Here is a 24806-nt window from a genome sequence, read left to right on the forward strand (position 1 = left end):
GTGTGAGACACAAAAGTAGATGGGGACTTTATGAGAAGATGAAAAGGTCTCAAACGAGTGGGAAAAGAGAACAAGAGAAGATGATAGGAGAAGAAAGACAAAATATTGCACGTTTCCTCTTTTATGTAGAAACTTGTATGCTTTACTGATTACGGATGCTTTGTCTGTAGTCAGTCCCCTTATCTGTAGTTTTGAATATGCGTTTCTTTCCTTGACGAATTACACATCTTCATATCCTTCTGTTCCACCTGTTGTTCTCGCTCTCTGGTTGAAAGGAAATGACTCCCAAAGGGAGTGGCACTATTAGAAGGTGTGGCTTTGTTGGAGGAAGTGTGTCACTATAGAGGAGGGCTTTGAGGTCTCATATATGCTCAAGCCACACCCCGTGTCTCAGATAACTTCCTGTTGCCTGCAAGATTAAGATGTAGCTTCTTCTCCACTCTCAGCTTCTTCTATAGCACCATGTCTGTCTGGATGGTGCCATGCCCTGCTATGATGATCATGGACTACATCTCAGAAACTATCAACGACTCAATTAAATTTTCTTTTGGAAGAGCTGCTGTGGTCATGGTGTCTCTTCCCAGCAGTAGAAACCCTAATTAAGATGCACCCACACACACTCTCTCTGTAGTCTTGGATAAGAACACAACCAGTACTGAAATTTCCTCCTCCAAACAAATTATCCCATAACTTTTCTATTCCGCCTCACTCAAGTTCTCAGACCTCTCTTTGGCCAGCTCTACCTCAGGTCTGCAGCTTTCCTTGGCAGACTTCCCAGAGGTCTGGCATCTACCATTCTGTGATTTCCATTCCAGCTTAAGCTACACACACACACACACACACACACACACACACACACACACGTGTGACATGGGTGCAGGGGGTGGAAATATTTGGGGAGAGGTGTGGGATCAGGAGTAGAGAAGGGATGGGAGATGTCATATAAGAAAAGATACGAGTAAAGCCCAATGGCTGGACATGCCATCCTGTGCCTCACTATTTTGTATACTAAATGTATTTTTTAAAAAGTACTTACTGAAAGACTGATGTGCACGGTAGTGAAGGCAAGGGGCACATAGCAGTTACAAGGCAGTGACTGTGTCATAATAGCGTGATGAAGAAAGAACAGTCGGAGGCTTAGGCACAAGCGCGTTAACTTTGTAATTACTTATGGAGTTTAAGCTTGTCAAGGAGGGAGGAGAGGAGCTGAGCTGGGAGAACAGCTGAGAAAACTGTTGTGGTCGATGGGCTGTAAAAACTGTAGAGGAAGTTGTCATGGAGTGAGCACTGACGCCAGCCTAGCCCTAGAGGACGTGTGTTATGTTCACACTGGCCTCATGGCAGTCCTGGAAGCTGGGCATTTTATTTACTTTTCTCTTTCCTGTGACCGAACACCTGATACAAGTCATTTAAGTAAGAAGGGATTGACTTTGGCTGGCAGGTTAAGAAGGGATACAGTCCCTCAGGGAGAGGAAAGCCTGGAAGCCCAGACATGAGACAGATGGACTGGTTGTACCTCCAGTAAGGAAACAGAGAGGAGACAGGAAGAGAAATCAGGCTGTAAAAACCCAAGGCTTAGCCTGTGACCTATTTCCTCCAGAGGGGTTCTACTTCCTAAAAGTTCCACAACCTTCCAAAAATAGCAGTACTGACAAGAAACCAAGTGTTCAAACACATAAGCTATGAAGGACATTTCACATTCAAGTTACAGCTAAGGTTGGCATTCATAATGCAAATACATTCAGTCCAATGCCAAAATCCCTATGGTCTTTAACAGTCTCAACATTGCTCAAAAGGATAAGGTCTCTTCTGAGACTCAAGACAGTCTCTTAACTATGACTTATAAAATAAAAATACGGTTGACATACTTCCAGTATGCAATGGTCCAGAGTAAACATTTCCACTTTAAAAGGAAAGAATTAGTCAATGAAAGGACCAAAACAATGCCCAAGCCCACAGAGCAAAGACTAAACCCTGCCACTGGCATCCGGGACTTGTGATAGAACCATATGGGCTCCACCAAGCTTGGGCATTCCAGTCTCTCAAGCTCTGCTGTTTATATCACACACGACCTCTCTTTTTATCTGGCTCCATTCCATGGCTGCAGTATTCCTCAGCAAACATCCCCTGGTGCTACTAGCTCCAACAATCTGCCATGTCTAGTGAAGCCCAAGTTTCATAGTCTAGCTTCTCGTGCCTGCCATTCAGGGAATCCAAGTTTGTTCCTTATTGACTGGCACCAGCACCTTTCTGGATCCTTGGTGAGTCTTTATGGTCTTTTCACATCAGCATCGTCTATATCTGAAAACACAGGACCACGTGAATGGCACTGCTAAATTCTCCTTCCAGCTGGAGATATATCTTGCCCCTTGGATCACAGTTGTGGGAGCCTCTGCATTTCTAAAAGTTAGCACTGATGGTGCCATGCTCTAGTGACATCTTTCTGTGCAATTTTGCTACTGATGTTCAGGATATCTAATATGCGACTCCCGAAAGGGTCATGACTCACAGGTTGAGAACCACTGTTTTAACCATTTATTTCATTTGTGTGTGTGTGTGTGAGTGTGTGTGTGCATGTGCGTGCACAAGCCAATGCTCACAAAAGCCAGAAGAGGGAATCACATCCATGAAGTTGGCATTGCAAGCATCTGTGAAGAACCTGGTGTGAGTGCTGGGATATGAACTTGGGTCCTTACGACAGAACAGCAAGTGTTCTTCACGGCCGAGCCACCTCTCCAACCCTGACATTAGTATTGAAAACTAAAAAGGCTTACAGAAAACTCACACTTTTCAATTTGTTTATTAAAATCCATTAATCTTAAGCCGACATGTTCTCTACACCAAACTGGTCCATTTCTTTCCAACACTGGTAAAGGAAACTGAGACATGTGGTTACCAAGAGGCATATCTGGGGTTTGATCCCAAATTTGTTAACTGCAAACCACCACATTTTTCTCATCCTTTCTTCATTGTCTTCTCCTGACAAATAATTAGATAACAGTAATATATAACTGACATGCAAGTTAAAGAAGGGTGTTTTCTCTCTATCATCCTCCAGTGCCTGCGGCTGAGATTCTCATTACCCCTCATCAGAGGCTGAGGAGGTGTCTAAGCACTGAGCTGAGTTATCACAATTTCAATTATAATATACCCTTCAGATGCCTTTTATTTTTAAAACCCGGATATTGGCGTATGTATATACACTTTGTCATTTTTCTCATCAGAGTAAAGTATAAATAGAAGAAACTCAATAACCTGTGGCTGATTACCGAAACTGTGTTTGTCTTATGGATAAACTAGAGTTTCCCGTCCTCAGGCCTTTTTCCTTAGATTAGTTCTGTGTGTCCCTGAGGAAGAGAGAGAGAGAAAAGGAGCACAGACAAGTGTCCTTCTCAAGGATTCTAATGAAGTCTCAAGTTCAAGCTGTCAGGCAGGTGAGATGTGATGGTTCCCATCAGAGGCCAGCGACACTGACAGCGAGCCAGAAGCCCACAAAATTCCTCCAGGGGTGTGACAGGATTGCTGGAACCACAGCCTCTCTTCGGCAGTGTCTGTATCCTGTTGTGTCTACATTTTCTGGCAAAGGGAGAACTGTAATAGCTGTCAGAGGTCATGGTGGTCTTCCCAGTAACCTTAGCCTTTCCTCCTCGCTAGCAGACTCCCAGTCAGGGAAGAGCTGTGATGATACTGTTCTTCACTACTGAAACCTGGAAAGCAAAATGTGAAAAGGTGGACACCAGGTCTTGTTTGCGTCAAGGAAACCTAAGGATCAAACTGCATTAGTGTTGAGGAGACTTCTGGGAGAGAACACCAGCCAGATACCACGGGTGTTATGAAGAGACATTCCCTGCCCTCCTACTGGAGTGCTATTGGCAACCATCCTAGAGCTGTGAAAGGCAGGCCTTCTCCTGGTAGCAGCCCTTTCTCAGGAAAGAACAGATGCTACAGTTGTATTCTATTCAGTTGGTCTGAGCAGAAGTACAGCAGGCCATGAGCTGTGAGGTGTACGGCAGCAGATCTTTTGGGTCTTAGTAGAAGATGCTTTGCTGGGTAACAAGGAAGAAGACAAGGCTTAGCAAGTCATGGCAGGCTTATCCATTTATCCTCTTCTACCCTGAATACTAAATTAGCCTAACTACTCCTCACCTGGCATCCTATCTCTGCTCCTTGAGATACTTCTCAATGAGTTTTTTTTGATTGATGTGTTCTAGTGACTACTAACTTACTTAATTTCCCTCCCTCCCTCCCTCCCTCCCTCCCTCCCTTCCTTCCTTTCTATAAAAACTCAAGAAAAATCCTGGTGAGTGTTTTGGTTAGCTTGTTTTTGTTTTTGTTTTGTTCTCATGATTGACAGAATGGATTCTTTAGTCCCTTCACTCATGATGTTCCTGAGTGAACCATAAAACTGGCCACTGCTCAGAAAACCCTAAATATCATTGTGCTTTATGCCAGGGATTGGCCAACCACATAAATGTTATGGGATATTTTGATCATGTTTTGACACTCCTGACCCTGACAATAAAGTTTGCTTTTGAATCAGATGGCAGAGCTATCTACTAACTGACCAAAAAGAGCCACAGAGGTTTGGGGGACTGAGAGAGATACAACCAAATACTAGGAAGGGGTTTAGACAGATTCTTGGCCTTTTTGGATGGAGGAAGGAAAGAAAGAGGAAGTGGTCACTTTTCTGCTGCTTTTCTGAATATTTTGGTTCTTACCCTAATACCAAGTTTTTATTGATAAAGAATAATTAGATAAATACTTCATCTGGCATTAAATGTGGGTCACTAGATCACAAGGTAGCTTCTCACTGTTGGCTTTGCAGCTGCTGGAGTTGCCACTGCAACTGGCTTTTTTTTTTGTCCTGCCTGGTCCTACAGCCATTTAGTACCAAAGAAACAAACAGAGTTTATATTAATTATAAACTGTTTGGCCTATTAGCTCAGGCTTATCATTAACTATCTCTTACAACTTATATTAACTCATAATTCTTATCTATGTTTAGTCATGTGACTTGGTACCTTTTGTCACTAAAACATTCTCATCTTGCTTTCTCTATGTCTGACTGATCTCTCTCTCTCTCTCTCTCTCTCTCTCTCTCTCTCTCTCTCTCCTCTTCCCAGAATTTTCCTATTCTGGTTTCCCTGCCTATACTTCCTGTCTGGCTACTGGCCAATCAGCATTTTATTAAACCATTATGAATGACAAATCTTTACAGTATACAAAGCATTATCCCACAGTAAATTATTCCACAAGACTGGAAAGATTTAGCTACAGCAATATTGGAAACAGGTTCTCAGTTACAATGAAAAACTTGGTGGAGAGAAGAAGCTAGGGTCCTAGAATAATGAAGTAGTTCTAGAGGTATTGAAATTTCTGGAGAACAGTTTTATTGGTGAAAGTCAATATGCTGTTTTGCAAAGACCAATTACATCTGATGATCATACCTTGGTTCTATATCATATAGCAGCTTTGAATGCTATGGACAGAGTTGAAGAATAATAAAAAGGGAATGAGCCATTTATTAAAATTATATACAGCCCGAAAGAAGCCTTCCCTGATTTTTGTTTTACAAAGATTGTTTTCATTGTAAATAGAATGGTATCAAATCCAGAAGTTAGAGAAATATTAATTCAATCTTTGGCTTTTGAAAGTGCTAATTTAGATTGCAAAAGGGTAATTAGGCCATTAAAGACAAGATTAGCACCAATAGATGAACAAGTAAGAGATACAGCTGATATTGGATCTCACATTTTCAGGAGAGACCACAAAACAAGTATTCTGACAAATTTCTATAAATGATCAAAGAACAAAGTTAAAAATATGAATACATGTCACCATAACTGAGGTTTTACTAGACATAGTGTGGATGTTACAATAATTTCACCAACATCTTAGCATCCAGATTGGTCTCCTCAGGAGGTAAATATTCAGCTTCTAGGGATTGGAACTTTATCTCAGGTAAAACAAAGTACAAGGTGGGTCAAGTGGATACGGCCAGAAGGACAGGTAGGGAAATTGAAGCCATATGTGGCTAACATATCCATGAATTTATGGGGATGTGATTTGTTGCAGCAATGGAAAACACAGATTAACATTCCTCTAGTCTCAGAAACAAACCATAAATTAATGTATGCTTTTGAGAAAAATATTAAAAGGTATTATCAAGAACAGTCTCTGACTATTCAGGTTGTATATAAACAGGGTACAACCACTGCTGATCTTTTAAAGGTACCAACAGCCCTACCTTTAAAATGGTTAACTGAAAAACTTGTCTAGGTGAAACAATGGCCTTTGATATCTTAAAAATTATAGGCACTAGAATGGCTGGTACAGGAACAGTTAAATGTTCAATATATTGAAGATTGGCTAGTCCTTGGAATTCTCCTTTTTTGTCATTAAAAAGAAATCTGGAAAATGAAGACTGATAACAGGTTTAAGAGCTATTAATAAGGTGACCCAACCAATGGCTTCTTTATAGCCTAGAATTCTCTCACCTTCTTTATTACCTAAAAGATGGTCTATTAAGATGTTTGATTTAAAAGACTTATTTTTAAAACTATATCTTTACAAGAATAGGATAGAGAAAAATTTGCTTTTACTTATAAATAATTGTGCCTACTTATAATAATTCCCAGCCTGTTAAAAGATACCGGTGGAGAATTCTTCCACAAGGTATGTTAAATAGTCCTATCTTGGTCAATATTTTGTATAACTATTGGAAATAATTTGTAAACAGTTACTTCATAATATCATTTACAATTATATGAATGATATCTTACTAGACTTATTCAGACTCAGATACATTAGAAAAACTATATGAAGATGTAAATAAAATTTTGCCGTGTTAGGGATTTTAAATTGTTCCTGGAAAAATACAAATAGGAGATCCTATTAATTACCTAGGATATAAAATAGGCTTAAAAAATTCAACCACAAAAAGTAAAAATCAGGAGAGATTAGTTACAAACTCTTAATGATTTCAAAAATCGTTGGGAGGTATTAACTGGCTATAGGCCATAATCAGATTAACAACTCAAGAACTAAACATTTTTTTTCAAACCTTATAAGGTGACAAGGACTTAAATAGTCTAAGAAAATTGTGGACTGAGGCTGAGAGAAAATTGGCTTTGGTAGAAAAGAAACTACAGCATGTACATGTTGTAGAATATTTGTTTATGCTATGAACAGATATGCCATGGGGATTGGTTTAATAAAGAACTGAACGGTCAATAGCTAGGCAGGAGAGGATAGGCAGGACTTCCAGGGAGGAGAGAAACACTGCAAAGGAGAGAGGCAGAGATGCCAGGAGATATGGAACAAGTAGGATATACAGAAACGAAGAAGAGTCAAATGGTAGAATGTAGATTAATATAAGCAGATTAATTTAACTTATAAGAACTAGTTTGGGCCAAGCCCACACTAAAGGCCAAGTTTTTATGATAAATAAGAAGTCTCCATGTCATTATTTGGGGTCTGGCAATCCAAAGATAGTCTGACAAGAAAGCTTGCTTCATATAATGACTGTGGGGAAATAGATAGCTTCATTGGAACATGGCAATCTCAGTTACTCTTTCACATCATAAGGACTGACTACCAGACAAAATAAACTGAAGGGAGAAGGATTTATTTTAACCCACAGTTTCATGGCAAAGTTCATGGTGGTCCAGTAGCTGTGGCAGTAGGAATGTGAGAGCTTACATCTCAATATACCAGGAACCAGAAACATATGGCCTAAGCTGGGGCATCTATAACCTTATACCCCTCTCCTGTAGCTCTCTATCTGTCAACTAGATCCAGAAGTTTCTGCACTCTTTCACAACAGCACTACCAACTGGAGTCCAAGTAAGTGTTCAAACCTATGAGCTGGGAGTGGGGGCATTTTATACTCAAGCCATAACAGCCATGTTTGCTTGCTTATATGTGTCTATGGCTCCTTTCATGTGGCAATGGCAAGGTTAAGTCATTGCAACAGAGACAGTTGCAATATATAAAAGTCAAAACACCCAAAATACTTATTCTTACTAAGCACTTACTATCTAGCCCTCTTGGGGAAAAGTTTGCTAACTTTCATCACCAGTTGTTTGTTTTTGTTAAAGCACATTGAAATGACATGTCTGTGTTTTGGCTGTCTCTTCTGGTTTCTGGATTCTCCAAGGAAATTCCTAGTAGACTTATGGGCCTCACTGATACCTGGTAATCAAAGGCTGTTGTAGTAGGAGTGGCAAGGCTGCGTCCCCAGCACCCAGCCGCCCGCATGGCTAGCTTATGCCCCGAAATAATTACATGGAAACTGTATTCTTTTAAACACTACCTGGCCCATTAGTTCCAGCCTCTTATTGGCTAGCTCTTACGTATTGAGCTAACCCATTTCTAATAATCCATGTAGCCCACGAGGTGGCTTACCAGGAGAGATCTTAACCTGCATTTGTCTGGAGTGGGAGAATCATGGCGACCGTCTGACTCAGCTTCTTTCTCCCAGCATTCTGTTCTGTTTACACCGCCTACCTAATTTTATGTCCTATTAAAGGGCCAAGGCAGTCTCTTTATTTAACCAATGAAATTAACACAAAACAGAAGACTCCCCCATCAAAAGGCTGAACCCATTATCTACCAAAACTAAATTTTGTGTTGCTAATGTTCCTGCTAACCAGTCATCCAACTTCTTTCCAGTCTATAATTCAGCTATGCTCTCAATATATCTCAATAGGAATATCACACATACAGTTTGGGGGAAATTCTTGAAACTCTTTACTTCCTATGACTAACTTCTGTTCATTTATTTACAAGTTAGCTGAAATACTATTTCCTCAAGATTCTTCTACCATCCAAACCAAAACATGCCCTACTTTTATGATTTTGTAGGATCCTAAACTTTTCCATTACAACAACTGCCAAAAACTAAGGCATATGAAGTTGGAGAGGTGGCTCAGTGGTGAAGAATTTCTACAGTATTTGCAGAGAGCACAGGTTTAGTTCCCAGCACCCATATTAGGAGGCTTACAACTATCTGTAACTCCAATTCCAGGGAAAGGGATACCCTCTGTGCAGATTTTGTAGGCACCTGCACTTATGCACATATACTTATACACAGATGCACACACACAATTTTTTTTTAAAAAAACTAAGGCATGAATTATGTAATTCAATATTAATTACTCCATTTCTTTTTAGGAATGGAAACTCCTTAAGTACAGGGGATGTCTGTCTTGTTTACATCCCTTGTCTATAGTACCCAGTACTTTGCCTCATATAGAAAACATACAAAATAGATATACAGTAAATGAATAACAGAAAGTAAATGAAAAAAGAAAACCAGTGCCGTCCTACGTGTGAGGCCCTGAGTACTTTATTAGATTTTGTCCATCTTTTCAAAAATAAAAAAGAGCTTCAATTATGTTAAGACAGCATGATTTTCATAGGTCTATGAGTATTCTGACCAGTGTGTCAAGTGACATATTGGCCACCTAGCCCCATCAGAATGCTTCTATTTTTTTTTTAAATTAAACCTCAGTTGTCTGGTGAGATTTTATTCAGGTGTACTAACTTTGACTTTTCTGCAGAAAGGTAGTTCTGCCACTCACTAGCCGCAAACTCTTGGAGGCACTTAGCCTCTGCTTTCTCACCTGTAAAGTAAAGGCAGTGGAGTAGAGATTAGAGATTTCTCCCACTGTAAAGAGGCTAAATAAACTTATGCTTAGATACTAAAAACTTCGAGAATCCTATAGCAATAGGAGGAAAGGAAGTTTCTCAGAGAGAAGAATCAATCTGGGTGGGCCTATCTGGAGACCATTTGTCCTGGTTGTTTTTGTCAATTTGACACAAACCTACAGGTATCTGGGAAGAAGGTATCATAACTGAGAAAATACCTCTATAAGATTGGCCTATAGGTAAACCTGTGAAGTATATTTTAATTAATGATTCAGAGTGGGAGGGTCTAGCTCACTCTTGGCAGTGCCATCCCTAGGAAGGTGGACCTGGATTACCAGTATAAGGTTGAGCAAGCCATGAGGAACAAGCTAGTAAGCAGCACACCTTCATGGTTTCTAGTTCAGTTCCTGCCTCCAGGTTCCTGCTCTGCTTGAGTTTTTATTTTGATATCCATCAGTAATAGACTGTTACCTGGAAGTGTAAAATGAAATAAAATCCTTTCCTCCAAAACTTGCTTATCACAGAAAACACCTCTATAAACCTAAAGAAACAACATCATATTCATTGGAAAATCTGAAATATGCCCCACCATCAAGAATAGAATCTTGAGATAAAAATTACTCTATGAAGATTCTGTAAGTTATAATGTAAAGAGGCTAAATAAACTTATAAAGATAAGCTTCATTGGGTCTAAATCAAACTTTCAGTTCAATTCCAATTTAAGCTTTTTACTTTTTCCTACATAGCCCAGTTTTCAACTTTCAATATAGGCTGAGACAAGGTCCAATCCATTCTTCTGCTCCCAGGAACAGATGTATCAAATGAAAATCGCAGTGCCAGGTATAGGCTACTTCCCTATAAATTGTTGGTCAGGAAGGTCTATGAGGCCCCTCAAATAATATAGACTATTACCATTGCTCTTGGTTGTCCAATAAAACTAGTTAGTAAGACCCTATTGCTGAAGATATCACATGTTTTGGTTGCAGCATATAGAGAAATCAAGTTGAAAATGAGATAGAAGCTCCTTGCTTTCATAGTTCTAGAAGAAGCTGGCTAGGCTACTAGGGGAGAAAAGGCATCAATAGTCTAACTCAGGTGTGGATCATGTGTGGTACAACCTTCCAAGCTAGTTGTCAATCAATCAATAAAAGAGGATGTTAAACCTAAAATTTCATAGAAAAAAGCTCCCAGGAAATCTGGTAGGGTATAAAACGACCACATCTACAAATAATAGATAAAGAGGAAGGAGAAGAAACCCAGGTTTAAGGCACAGAAAATATTTTACACAAAATCATATAATAAAATTTCCCAAATCCAAAGAAAGGGGTGTGGGTCAAGGTGTAAGAGGCACACAGAACACCAAATCTAGTGTACCAGAAAACAAACTCCCTAATGACATATAATAATGAAAATAATAAATGTGTAAAACAAAGAAAAGATATGAAAAGCTGCAAGGGAGAACGATCAATTCACATGTAAAGCCAGCCATTAGGAGAGAACCCGACTTTTCAATGGAATCTTTGAAAGCCAGAAGAGTCTGGATTGATGTTTAACAAGATTTGAGAGACCACAGATACCAGCTCAGACTACCAAGCCCATAAAAACTATCAATCATAATCAAAGGAGAAAGAAAATTTTTTTGTGTTAAAAACAAATTTAAGCAATTTCTGTTGACCATCTCAGCTCTATAGAAGGCACTAAAAAGAAAATTTCAATAAGAATCCAGGAGGACCCAAAGAATAACTAATTTATAATCACAGAAAAGTTAGACAAAAATCACTGCAACAGTAGGAAACTGACAAGAATTAATAAACACTGCTCAATACTAACTTTTTTGTTTTGTTTTGAGACAGTAACAGTCCTGGCTGTCTGAAACCTACTTTTGTAGATCAAGCTGGCCTCGAACTCACAGAGATCTGCCTGCCTCTGCTTTCCAAGTGCTGAGAATAAAGGCATGTGCCACCACCTCCTGGTAATAACTATCTATATCAGTGGTCACAATTCTCCCATAAAAAGATAGAGACTAACAGATTAGATAAGAAAGCCCAGAGTCAAATGGATTTAGCAGAGAATTCAACCAGACCTTTAAAGAAAAACTATCTGGTATTTCTCAAATTATTCTGCAAAATTGAAAGTGAAGGAACATTTTCAAATTCTTTTTAGGAAGCCATTATTACCCTGATACCAGAACCACACAAAAGATCACCAAATAAAATTATCATTATCCATTATAAACATAGATGTAAATATTCTCAATTAAAAAATATATAAAAATTGAATTCCAGAACAAATAAAAATATTATCCACCATGATCAGGTAGGATTCATCTAAGAGATGCAGGGATGTTTTAACATACAAAAATAAATAAAGATAAACATAATCTACTATATAAATAGACTGAAGGAAAGAAACCAAATAATCATCACATTAAATGCAAAAAAGGTCTTTGAGAATATCCAACACCCTTTTATGATGAAAGACCTAGAGAGACTAGGAATACAAGGGACATATCTCACCATAGTGAAAGCAATTTATAGCAAGCACATAGTCAACAAAAACTCAAGGAAACACAAAGCATTTTCTTTAAAACCAGGAAGAGAACAAGGATATCCATTCTCTCCGTACGTATTTAATGTAGTACATAAATTCTTAGCTAGAGCAATAAGGTAAAGGAAATACAAACAGGAAAGAAAGAAGTCAAACTCTCCTTATGTGTAGATGATATGATTTTATTCATAAAAGACCTTAAAAACTCCCCCCAGGAAATGTCTACAGATACAGACTTTACATCTCATAAAAAAGCCCATCAAAATTCTTATAACAGTATACAAGATCCTACCTAAAGTGTAAGTCCATCATTTCTGAGTCAGCTGTTAGGGTTCTTCTCTCTCTTCTGCCTCTAAAACCCGACTCAACGTCTGCCTCTGAGCCCCGTGTACTTGCCTTTCTGAGAGCGTCCCTCCTTTGATAGCTGCACTTTTCACTTCCTCGCTTCTTTCAGGCTTCAAGATTGTTGCTACATCCCACTTGACGGATGAGGAGGTGTCACTGCAGTACGAAGTCCTGCAAATTGCAGTGGTTTACACGTCCCTTTCAGTTCTACTCCATGCTGTAGTTCAGGTCTCAGTTATAGGACAGCCACTTCTGGAGGACCGCTACTGACGGGTCCTGCTCCTAGTCATATTCCCACTCTTCAAGATGCCACGTCAAAGCAGCATGCATCACTTCTTCTTACCCGATGTCAGCCAAAACAAACCAGGGTAACTCTAATCCCAATGTAAGGAATCGTAATCCTGCCATGTGACAGAAGATGAACAGAAAAACTGATGAAGAGTGTCATAGTATTAATGGCTACCATGGTCACTATCTAACTGAGGCCTTTCTCACCCATGCTTTCAACATTCAGAAACTTTTGACCACTTTCTAATCCCCTGATGCCTCCAATCTTCTTATTTATCTCTTCAAGCTCTGCAACTCTCTATATGTATATATAAATAATATTTATATGTACATAATTTATTTATATTATTTCTTTTATATAGTCTCCCATTAGAATAGGATCTCGCAGGAAAGAGAAAATTTGCTATTGTTTACTAGAACAGTAACTGCTATATAGGGATTCTAGATAACTGAATGCCGGGAAGGAGGCAATTAGTGATCCATGTGAAATAGTCAATGATTCTTCAGTTGCTCAGGCTTGGAATTTGGCTGGAACTGGGTTTTGTATTATTAATTTATTCCGCAAATCTGAGCGGTGGTGCATCATGTGGTCCTCTGAGCATAACAGCCATCCTGGTATTTATCAGAGCAGCTGTGACTGTTTGCAAGAGGCCTTCAAGCTTAGGCCTGTTGACACTCCCTCATCAAAAGCAGTGGAGCAGGCCATTAGAGCCTTGCTTGAGATTCCATCCTATGCTTTCTATTCAGTTGTACATAAATAGGGAGTGTTATGGAATGTTTATTGAAGGAGGAGCTTCATTTGTGCAGCTATGTAGATGTTGTCGTCCATGCTGGGGTGACCTTTTTTGTGGTTAGGCAGTTGGGATCACTCACATTTATTTAATTCTCTAACTGTGTTCTGTAAGTAAGACTAATGAATTCTTTTGTCGTATTGCTTCTTCAGGCTGTTGTTGGTTTCCTAACTGGTGAGTGGATGCTTGTTTCTGTCTCCCTGGGAAGACGCATACACCAGATAGGTGAATGTCTTAGTTAGTGTTCTATTGCTATGAAGAGACACCATGATCAAGGACACTCTTATTAAGAAGGCGTTTAGCTGGAACTTGCTTACAGTTTCAGAGTTTTAGTCCATTACCATGGTGGGGAGAATGGCAGCACACAGACAGACACAGCACTGGAGAAGTAGCCCAGAGTTCTACGTCTAGACCCTACAGATATAGATAGGGTTGGATTGAGTTTTTGAAACTTAAAACACACTCCCAGTGACACACTTCCTCCAACAATGCTACACCTCTTAGCCCTTTCAAATAGTGCTACCCCCTGAGCATTTAAATCTATTAGCTTATGGGGGTCACAAAATTCACTTCCAGTACCCATAGACTTGTACTCCCGTAAAATCAAAATAAAAAAGCAGATCATGTACTTCCAATATACAATGGCACCAAATACACTCTATCATTTCAAAAGTGAGGGAAGGGAGCGTAGTGAGGAGAAACTGGGCCAAAGCAAGATGGAAAACGAGCAGTGCAAATTCCAAAGTCTGCATCTCCACATCTAAAGTCAAAGTGCTCTTCAAATCTCCAACTCCTTTCATCTTTGTTGAATGCAACACACTTCTTTCTCTTGACCTGGTTCCACTACCTCTTAGCAGCTCTCCTTGACAGGTATCTCATGACTCTGGCATCCTGGGGTCTCCTATGAAATCCAGCCTTTCATTTTCACAACTTTACACAAAGACCTCTTTGTGCCTTCATTTGGGGACACCCCTGACACATTCCTGGCCTCAGTGACTTCCCTTAGTCATGAAGAGAGTTCATAGCCCCTGTAGGGTCCGGGTCTACCCCTGCTCCTGGGGTTCATCTTGAGGACAGTCAAGCTAACTAAAACATTCTGTTTGTTCCTGTGCTCCCTCTGTCCTGCCTGGTGATTAGTTGTAGGGCATTGTTGACTCCATCTTTGGTGTGGTAATTTCCCACCTGCCTGGGTGGATATCTTTGTGCAGCAGTGAGGTATATAAGGATTTCCCCAAGGTTGAATAAATGGCATTCGGCTGATCTCCTTTCGAATGACCCAGGTCTCATGTGTGTTCTTTCAATTTCCAGGCCTTTGCCTGACTCACGTACAGTGCAGTGGCGCTCGAACTGTACTGAGGGGGTAACACAGAATCGGGTGTTCCAAGCCCCTTTCTTGAATCCTTGACTCTAAAACAAGAACCACATGGCTGAAGCTGCATAGTTCTGCTGCTGGCTGGGGCTGGAACATGGCCCCTTGTTCAATTACATCAAGGAAATTTCTTTTTGCAACAGATAAAGGCCATTATAGAAAACTGCAACCAATTACAATACAGAGTTAAGGAGCTCAGTCCTGATGGATACGTTTAGAAAACAGCTACCACTCCCAAGTCTTGAGAGCATTGCAAAGGAAGGGGTGGAGAGAGGCATAGGATCATGGAGTTTGCTGTGCAATTGTGTGCTAGGAATGTCAAGGATTGTTTTGGTAGTCCACACCAACTTGACTGATCTACCCCACCATGAATAATTCTTAACCTGGGTGTGAGAAGTATCCCTGAGAAGAAAAATGATATTCATTAGGGGTTTCTCAGAAAGCTTCCTGCATCTTAAAAGTGGACACAAGAAAAGATAAAAATTTGTTCTTTTTTCCTGTTTCTGATCATGGCCACAGAAGGAGGAGATGCAAAAACTGCTTCGATAATATATGACCCTAACAACTGTGGTGCACTTGAGATAGTAGTATAGGAAAATGGCAGGACTTTGAGTCTCAAGGAGGCCACCATCCCAACTTAAACAATCATGGTAACAATTAAAATCAAACTTATACGTCAGCCGCTGTTAAGAGCACCTCATATACATTAACTCACTGAGCCCCACAGCTGTCCGATGAGACGGGCAATCATACTTCATGATTGGGCTTCCTTAGAGATGAAGGTCACCCTCTTTGTCTATTTGTTTTCTCAGCTTTAGTTATAGAAACCTGAAGTGTATGCTAAAGTAAAGACTTGTGTAATGAATCCCCATGCACCCATCAATCATTCAGCTTAAACAATTAGCAATTCATGGCAAGTCTTGGTTCATTTACACCCCTGTCTACTTACTTTTCCTCCACCCTATATTATTTTGAAGTAAATCCCAGACCTCATATCATTTCATTCTAGAATAGTGCATGCATGGCAAAAACTAAAAGCTACTTTTATGTGGATCTTCTGTTAAAACCCAAACTAGTCACTAAATATTAATAACCTTTTCCTCATAAAATTTGAAAATGTAGAAATGCTGGAGGCAAAAATATAAAAATCACCTATAATTTGATTTTCTAGAAATAACTGCCTGGATTTAATGTTTATGCCTGGGTGGAAGCTTGATTTTTCAATGTGTTTGAAGAAGGGGACTTTGGAAAGTGAGTGGGTCGAGGGGCACAGCCTTGTTGAGTGGGATTAATGTTTTACAGAAGGGACTCAAAGAGCTCTTTTGACACTTGCCATGAGAGGTGTCTTAGTCAGTATTCTTTTGCTGTGAAGAGACATCCTGTTCACAGCAATATTATAAAAAGAAAACATTTAACTGGAGCTTGCTTACAGTTTCAGAGGGTTAGTCCATTATCATCATGGTGGAGAGTATGGCAGCATGCAAGCAGACCTGGTGCTGGAGAGGTGGATAAGAGTTCTACCTCCAGATCCACAGATAATATGAAGAGAGACACTTGGACTGAGCTGGGAATTGGAAGCCCCAAAGCCAACCCACAGTGATACACATCCTCTAATAAGGCCACAACTTTAAATCCCTCTCAAGTAGTGCTACTCCCCATGACCAAACATACAAATCCATAAGCCTATGGGGGGCATTCTTATTTAAACTGCCACAAGAGATTACAAGGAAAAGAAGAAGGTCTGTGAGTCATCAAATCTCCTCCATCAGATACCAAATCTAACACTGTGAGCTTCAATTTCTACTGCCCAAGGTGGGGGGGTAGTTTGCAGACTCTACTTACTTGATTCAGAGGTAATGGAATTTGGGTTCACTTCTCTTTCTGGATTTGTTTAAAACTGCCCAAAGCCCTTGAGGAGCTGAAGTAGGGCACGTGGAAAGAGAAGGAGGCCTTATTTGGATCTGTGGAGCATAGAGAAATAAGAGGGAAGCAGGAGTTAAGAAAAGAGGCAAGGCCTCAGGTGAGAAGGACAAAGGTTCTGTGTAAATATTGCTTGGAATAGATGGAGCCACAAAGACATGTGGGTTGCCTCTGCGCCTCTGTCCTTGTTCCAAGAACAAAGAAGACAGCCATGAGACTCGGTCCATGCCTTGGGGTGATGGAAGACTCTGGAGGCTTGTCCTAATGGGAAAGTGAGGCCCTCCATAATGGATGAAGCTAAAGTTTCTACCTACCCAAAATAGTAGATTTGCATTAGAAATGAAGTGTGATTCATAGAAACAAAAGAAATACAATAATGCTTTGGATTTTTAGACTGGGATTCATATTCTCTACAGGATTTATTGGATTTGACAGTCACCCAAAATCCCTTTTGGAGTAAAATTATGTACAAACAGGAGAAAACTATCATTGAGGATAAATATATGGGTTTCAGGGCAGGTGGGTCAATGCTCCCTAGAATAGTGAGCTGGGTCTGCCTGATCTGAACAGTAGTAAGTATGGTAGCCCACAGATAAAGGCTGTCACCTTTGGTTAACTTTCCTTAGTCATCAAGGTGATATTTTGGCTACATTCCGCCGTAGTAATTGGTTGTATTTCTCAATGGGATCAGAACTTTTGTATTGGAAAGGATTAAGAGTGTTGAGCCCGCTCAACTGAAACAAGACTACATCCTTATGGCTCATCAGAACATCTCTAGACAATAGAATCAGTAGCCCAAGGATAGGGAAAGACAGAAGATAGAGAACTAGGTTTATAACTCAGAGAAGGTCTGTGTGTGCCACTTGGTAGGCAAGAACTAGTACCCAGAAATTTAAGAGAAAAATTCTTAGTGTGACTTAATCCCAGTCCCAGTGCTAAGGGAAGATTCAGACCACAGTAATGAAAGAACACCTGAAGACTTACAGGTGGTAAATAATACCATGGCAGGAGTTTTATAGGACCATGGGGAAGGCAGCCCAACTCGCGGTAAATCTGTAGTTTAATACAATTTAATGACATGTCAACTTTTCATTCCGCTCTGGAAACCACATTTTCCTTAAGGTTCCCCCTGAAATTCTTTCCAATTTTATACTTTTTATTTATTGATCTGGAATCCTGGAGGAGATGGTTAGAGATAGATTGGCTTAAAAGAACTTAGGAGAGAGATCCTACTGACCCACTCAAATCTTAGTGAAGGGCTGAAGGCTCTCCAGGGTGCCAAGCTTTGAAGATGTCCACAAATCAGTGATGTATGGGTGCGCCTCACTATTGCTAGCTGACAGTTTTTTTCCCCCCTGGAGGGGAAGAAAAGCCTGAGTTCAGCACAATTCGTATACCAAGTGTTTCCCACTGACATTTGCACACATACTTGTTACGGTGTGGTTAACAAGGGCCAGATCAGTTGTGGTTGAGTTATACTTGCCATTTTGTGGGTTACATATTTGTAAACAGGCCAGCTTGTGGTCTTAATTGGGGTCACCGTGGGAGGGTTTTGGGGTGGTGCAACCAGGTCACTCCATTTCCTTTCTGTGGTTCTTCATTAGTCTTTTTTTTTTTTTTTTTTGTGCGGAAGTGCAGCGAGCGTGAAGAGGCCACAGAACGCTGTCTCTCTGGGAGAAGCTGTGGCTTCCAGAGAGCATGCAGGGCTGGAGATGATTCCATGTGTCAGAACTGATTTTCCTCAAACTTGAAGGAGTTTTCCTCCCTTTTCAGAAGGAGGGAGTTGGTAAACCAACAGAAGTGACAAGATCCATCTAGCTTTTGGAGTCTGGAAACCCCGTGTCCGCTCCCGCTGCTTCCCTATTTACATTGCTGTGACTTCCTGTACGTTTCTGCTAAGGCTTAAGGGTTCCTCCCCCAAGTTACTGTTGGGGACTTAGTCTCCAGAGTAACAGTGTTTACAACTGTGAACTTTAAAAGATGATTATGTCATAGGCTCCTGTTACCGAGAATGTAGGGATGTCATTACCTTGGGAGTGCCTTCTCTCTCAGAAGCCTGGATCCATCTTTCTTGCTCTTGTGCTTTCTACTCTGATGCCTCAACAAGATGACTTTCACAAGCTGCCTGGACCCCCATGTTGAATTTTCCAGTGCCCAGCATGGCGAGAAATCCAATTCTTTGCTACGGAAATAACATAGCCTGCGGTATTGTTAGAACAACACAAAGTCGACCGAGGCAGCTCCATTACCGTTCTACTCTCTTGTTTCTCATGGGCAAAAAGGAGAAAGGAAATTCCAACCCTGGGCTAAATGTTAGTGTATGTGTGAAGAGTGGATGCATATATCAGGCACTTCCAAATGCTCACAAAACAATTGCTTCTACCAGAGACAGGTTTCAGGCAACCTAAAGTGATTTGTTAAATGAAGACAGAAGGACGTAAGTACTTCAGATAAATGCTTCATTTGGAGAATTTGACACTAGGCAAATGAGGAAATCAGGAGGAATTTAGCAGAACAACACTGAAAACCTTGTGCTGCATACTGTGTGGATTTATGGGACTCTTCTTCTATCGAGGTCCCCGACCCAGCCAGAGATATGAATGCCTGTGTGTAAGAACCTTTAAGAATAAGCTCGTAACAGAGGCTGAAGAGGGATGAAATCACCATCTACCATAAGCTGATAGCCACAAATATTTGGCATGTACATTAAGAAATTATCTCCGAAAAGAATCATGGGTTGTGTGAATTCAAGGTTTTCAGGTAGTGAAGGGAGGCATGTGAAACTGGGCAGAGCCTCTGCCAGAAAACTCATCTAACTGGTGAAAAATTGGAATGACAGACATTTAAAAATGTTTCCTGAGACAGTGGGGCTGATCTATTGGGAGCTCACCAAGGCCAGCTGGACTGTGACTGAAAAAGCATGGGATAAAACCGGACTCTTTGAACATGGCGGACAATGAGGGCTGATGAGAAGCCAAAGACAATGGCACTAGGTTTTGATCCTACTTCATGTTCTGGCTTTGTGGGAGCCTAGCCAGTATGGATGTTCACCTTCCTAGACCTGGATGGAGGGGGGAGGACCTTGGACTTTCCACAGGGCAGGGAACCCTGACTGCTCTTCGGACTGGAGAGGGAGGGGGAGAGGAGTGGGGGGAGGAGAAGAGTGGGAGGAGGGGGAGGGAAATGGGAGGCTGAGAGGAGGCGGGAATTTCTATTTTTTTTCTTTCAATAAAAAAAAGAAAAAAATGTTTCCAACATTTTGAGGTAAATAGAGAATTGTTTACTAAAAAAACCTACTAATTTAGGGACTGGAGAGAAGATTCAGTTGTTAAGAACACTGGTTTCTCTCCCATGTTTGAGTCTCAGCACCCACATTGAGGCTCAAAAATATCTGTAATTCCAGTTTTAGGGGATCAGATGTCCCCTGTTTTTGGCATCTGTGGGTACCAGACACACCTGTAGTACACAGACATTCAGTAGACAAAATACCCATATGCATAAGACAAATGAAAATTTAAAAATCTATTATAGCAGTAACATGAATGGCATCTGAGCCAGAATCCAGCCCTCGGCTCTCCATGACACTTCCATGCTGCATGATGTGCTGATTGGCTTGTGAAGCTGCCCTTCTCTCCTGCCCTCAGCTTGGAGCTACCCCTGGGATGGGGTAGGTTACCATTTCTGATTTTCTACAGTCCTGGATTATAGAAGTGCACTTTCTAGACTTGGTAGAAAGGATTGACTCCCAGTTTTCAAGCCCCACCTTGAACTCATAAGAAGCTGCTCTCAGAACACTGGAACCTTAATGTCCCGCCTCCAACTTCCCCATGTGTCAGGAAGGCTAAGGAAAGAAGATCAGCCTTATCCCTAACCTTATCACTGACCCTGATCCTAATCCTGACCCTAACTTGCCCTTATGCTCAGAGGTCAAGGAAAGAAGACCCGTGTGTTTACCCCCACAGGGCTCACCAGTGAGTAGAGACTGCCACTGTGGTAGGGGTAGTTGCTTGTACCCAGCTCTGGTGACACAGCAGAGGAGTTTAGTGCAGGAGAAGGGAAGGTTAAAGATCTCTCCAGATCTTCCTAAGGGGACTTATTTCATTTAGGGTGAAAATTCCACATATAAACCAATCTAAATCCAACACAGAACTTAGTGGCGATAACTGAAGGATATTGGTAGTGCCACAATCCAAGAAAAAAAAAAAACACAGAGCAGAAGTTTGGCAAAATCTGTGAAAGTGACATATGAGAAAGGTGCTTCCTGGTGTCACAGTCAGTTCCAAGGTCAGGAAGGATACCCTTGTTTAGGCTTATTAAGATTTAGGCTTCTTGAAATCCTAAGATTTTGTGAATGCAGCTCCCGATCATGAATAGAAGACACTATCTCATAGTAGACACTCTGGTCTTACGGCTCTTGCAATCGTTTCACCCTGATATTCCCTGACTCTCAGGCATAAGGGTTGTGTTGTAGGCGTGTCCAGTGGGTCTAGGTTCCCCATAGTCTGTTTTCCCTGGATAGTCACCAGTTGTGGATTTCTGTGATGGTCTGCATCAGCTGCAAGAGGAAGCTTCCTCATTGAGATGTGAGAATTATACTTGTCTGTGTATATAAAGATATTTATAATGCCACTTTGGGATTATATTGACTTAGGAATGTGGCAGTAGTAGGTTCTCTTCTAGGGTTCTTGACTTCATCAGCTACAGCAGATAACTAAATTTGTAGTACTGGGCATGAATTTCCTCCTATTAAAAGCAGGCCTTTTAACCAGCTGTTGGTTACTCCTGAGATAAAAGTGTCACTGTTACCCACATTGTGGTTTGTAGGATTTAGAGCTGGGCTGAATCCTTAATTACTTTTCTCCTTTGACAGCTTGCACAACACCTTTAGATGCTGTGAGAGCTAGCTCTCAGGGAAGAGACTTCAAGGTCAATTCTAGCTTGATTCCTTCAAGTCCTGGGAGGCATCAAGGGCAATGGCACTAGGAGAAGTTGTTTGGGGCTTTGGTCCCACCAATGACTTGAAGGGAGGTTTCCTATGGGGTTTTTATTAGATAGCTGGTAGATCTCAAGGGGAGCAGTATCTGCCCCCAGAGGCATAAATAAATTATGTATTTATTTACACTGATGTGTTTATATAGTATATATGTATTTTTAAGAAAACATATAAGAGTATGTTTCTTTAAGCATAGATTTTTGAATAGTAAGTGACTTGTGCCTTTAGGCAGTCAGACTAGAAGAGGAGGTCAAAAGGGAAAAGTTGAGCAGGGTTGTCAGAGTCTGCCCCCGCCAGGTGAAATAGTCATGAGTTTCATCAAGTCACTGAAGAAACAAGGGGAGCTAGTATTTATAACTGTTGTTATACATTTTAAAAAAATGCCCAGTTTCAAAAAATTACAAATTCTAATATGATTTCATAGGATATAAAACATTTTTAGTTTATTTTTAAGCATTAAGGCTTTCTTTGTGCCCTAAAATAGGCTTTATTTTCCATCAGATTCCTCGGACTTAGGATGGTTTGTGTTGATTGTCAAGCTGACCGGCTATGGAATCACCTGGGAGACAACCCTCCAGGAACACCTGTGAGAAATGCTTTATTTGGATTAGGCTTGCCTCTGGGTGTGCTCCTGAAGAATTATCTTCATTAGGCTACTTGGGGTAGGGAGGATCCACCATGAGGTTCCCACTGTTCCTTGAGTCTGGGTCCTGGTCTGCATAAAAAGGAGGCTAGTGGAGGGTGAGCGGCCATCACTCTTTGCTTCCTGATGGTGGGTTCAATGTGACTAGCTGTTTCAAGCTTCGGCTACCGTGACTTCTCCACTATGATGAACTGTAACTGCAAACTGTTCCTTGAGGAGCTTTTATCAGGTGTGTTATCCCAGGAATGAAAGAAATAATAAAGGAGAGCTGAGAGGAATGTGTTTTCTATAGCTGTTAGGTGGAATATTCTTTATATGTCTTTTAATCTCATTTCATCTATTAAAATTTAACACTGCAGTTTCTTTGTTGATGTTTTTGGTCTGAATTATGTATCCATTGATGAGAATGGGGCATTAAATATTCCCACTGTTATTGTACTGGACATATCTAAATATACATCTAGTGTGCTTGTTTTATGAAACGATTTGCCCTAAAGTATGTATATGCATATATATCAATCATATATTTTTGATAGATTATTCCTTTTATTAATAAGTAGAGACCTTTTCTTGCACTTATTACTAATTTTAACATTGCTATTTCTTCTTCTCTGGGCTTCCACCTACTTGGCATATAGATCTCCATCCTTTCATTTTTAGCATGGGTATGTCTTTTCCATCGAGGTCTGTTTTTTGAAGACCACAAAGAGTTGGATCTAAATTTTAAATCTAACCTGCTGATCTATCTCTTTCAACTAGCAAGGTGGGACCATTTACATTTAGGATTATTACTGAGATGGGTTTGCTGATGCCTTAATGTTAGTGCTGGTTTCTAATGTTCTTTGTCTATGCAGGGCAGGTATCTAAGCTCACTGTTCAGAGAGACATTATATATATAGATAGCCATTGCCTATAGTACATAGCAAGATAGACAACAGAACAACCAAGCATGGGAAGTTGTGGGACTAGAAAGGGAGCACTGACAAGAGAAGGGACCAGTGGTAATGTCCAGAGGAAGAAGCGTTAGTGATCAAGAAAGGAGAGAAGAACATCGAGAACAAAAGTATCTCCATCTTGAAGTTTAATTTGTGAGACAGGGTTCAAATTAGGTCATCCAATGGAATGATGCTAAGATAATGTGAATTCGGAGTATCTATCACTCAGAGCCCATCACTAGCAGTGAGGAGCCATTTGAGGAACTGAGGTGAGTAAGACATAGCCAGACCCCACTCCCTCTGTGAGCAAGGGACATAGTGGACTGAATCAGAGGCTGGCTTAGGACAGTGCTGCAGAAGGACAGTTCTGGGAGTGTTCACCTCTTGGGTCGGCATCCAGATAAAGAAGAGGGAGTGGAGTTGATGTAAATTCTAAACAAATTGTTAAGGCTTTTGGTGACTGAACTTAAGGGCAGGAGAAAGAAGAATCAGGAATGCTGTGTGGGTTCTAGATTAAAGAAGTAGCTGGGTAATGACAGCAAAATACCATTGGAAGGGCAGAGGGAACGGAAGAGCTTTAGGGGTAAAGACAATATGTATGGTGTTCTGTGTCCTGACTCCCAAAGCTCTGTAGGAGAAGATGGTGGCCTTTGTGACTTTGTAGAGGGAAGATTGAGAATTCAATGACATTGAGAGTTGGGGCTGTGTGCAGGTGAGAGCAAGGATTCTCTTTCTGTTTACCATCTACTCTTAGTGCCTAACATGATAATTGGTACATCGGTGTTTGACAAACATTTGGCATTAGGCAAATGCACTATTGATAGTGATCTCTGTGTGCAAAGAAGCATGTACGAGTGTGCCTGCATGCTGAGGTGCGCGTGGTCAGGACAATGCTTTCACACAGAGGCAGTGAGATTAAAACTTTCAAGTTCTGACTTTCATTTGCTGTTTTCAGAAGAGTGCACAAATTATTACTATTCTCATCTGAAAGGTTAGAGAGCCCGTCAGGTAAGAGATAAGTCACCTTCCAAGTTTCCAGGACAGTAAATGGTGAAGCTAGGATTTAAAGATTAGCTAAGATTAGCTTTAATCTTAGCTAAAATCTATACCTCTGGGTTTGTTCCTAAAGCCTTTGCTATTGTTTATCAATTTGTTTTTTGTCTTAAATAAAACCCTTTCCTTCTTTGCCAATTGATAAAAGGTTTTGCTATGCAAATATTGCACTTATTTTCAGGTTATTTAGTTTCCGGGTGTTTTGAAATTTTGTTGCGCCCTTTAACTTATCTAATGCACAGTCACATTGCAAGGTTCGGCCTGCGCTGTT

The sequence above is a fragment of the Microtus oregoni genome, unplaced genomic scaffold, assembly GCF_018167655.1.
Source record: "Microtus oregoni isolate MIOR12 unplaced genomic scaffold, Mior012 000005F_ref0000423, whole genome shotgun sequence".
NCBI lineage: Eukaryota > Metazoa > Chordata > Mammalia > Rodentia > Cricetidae > Microtus > Microtus oregoni.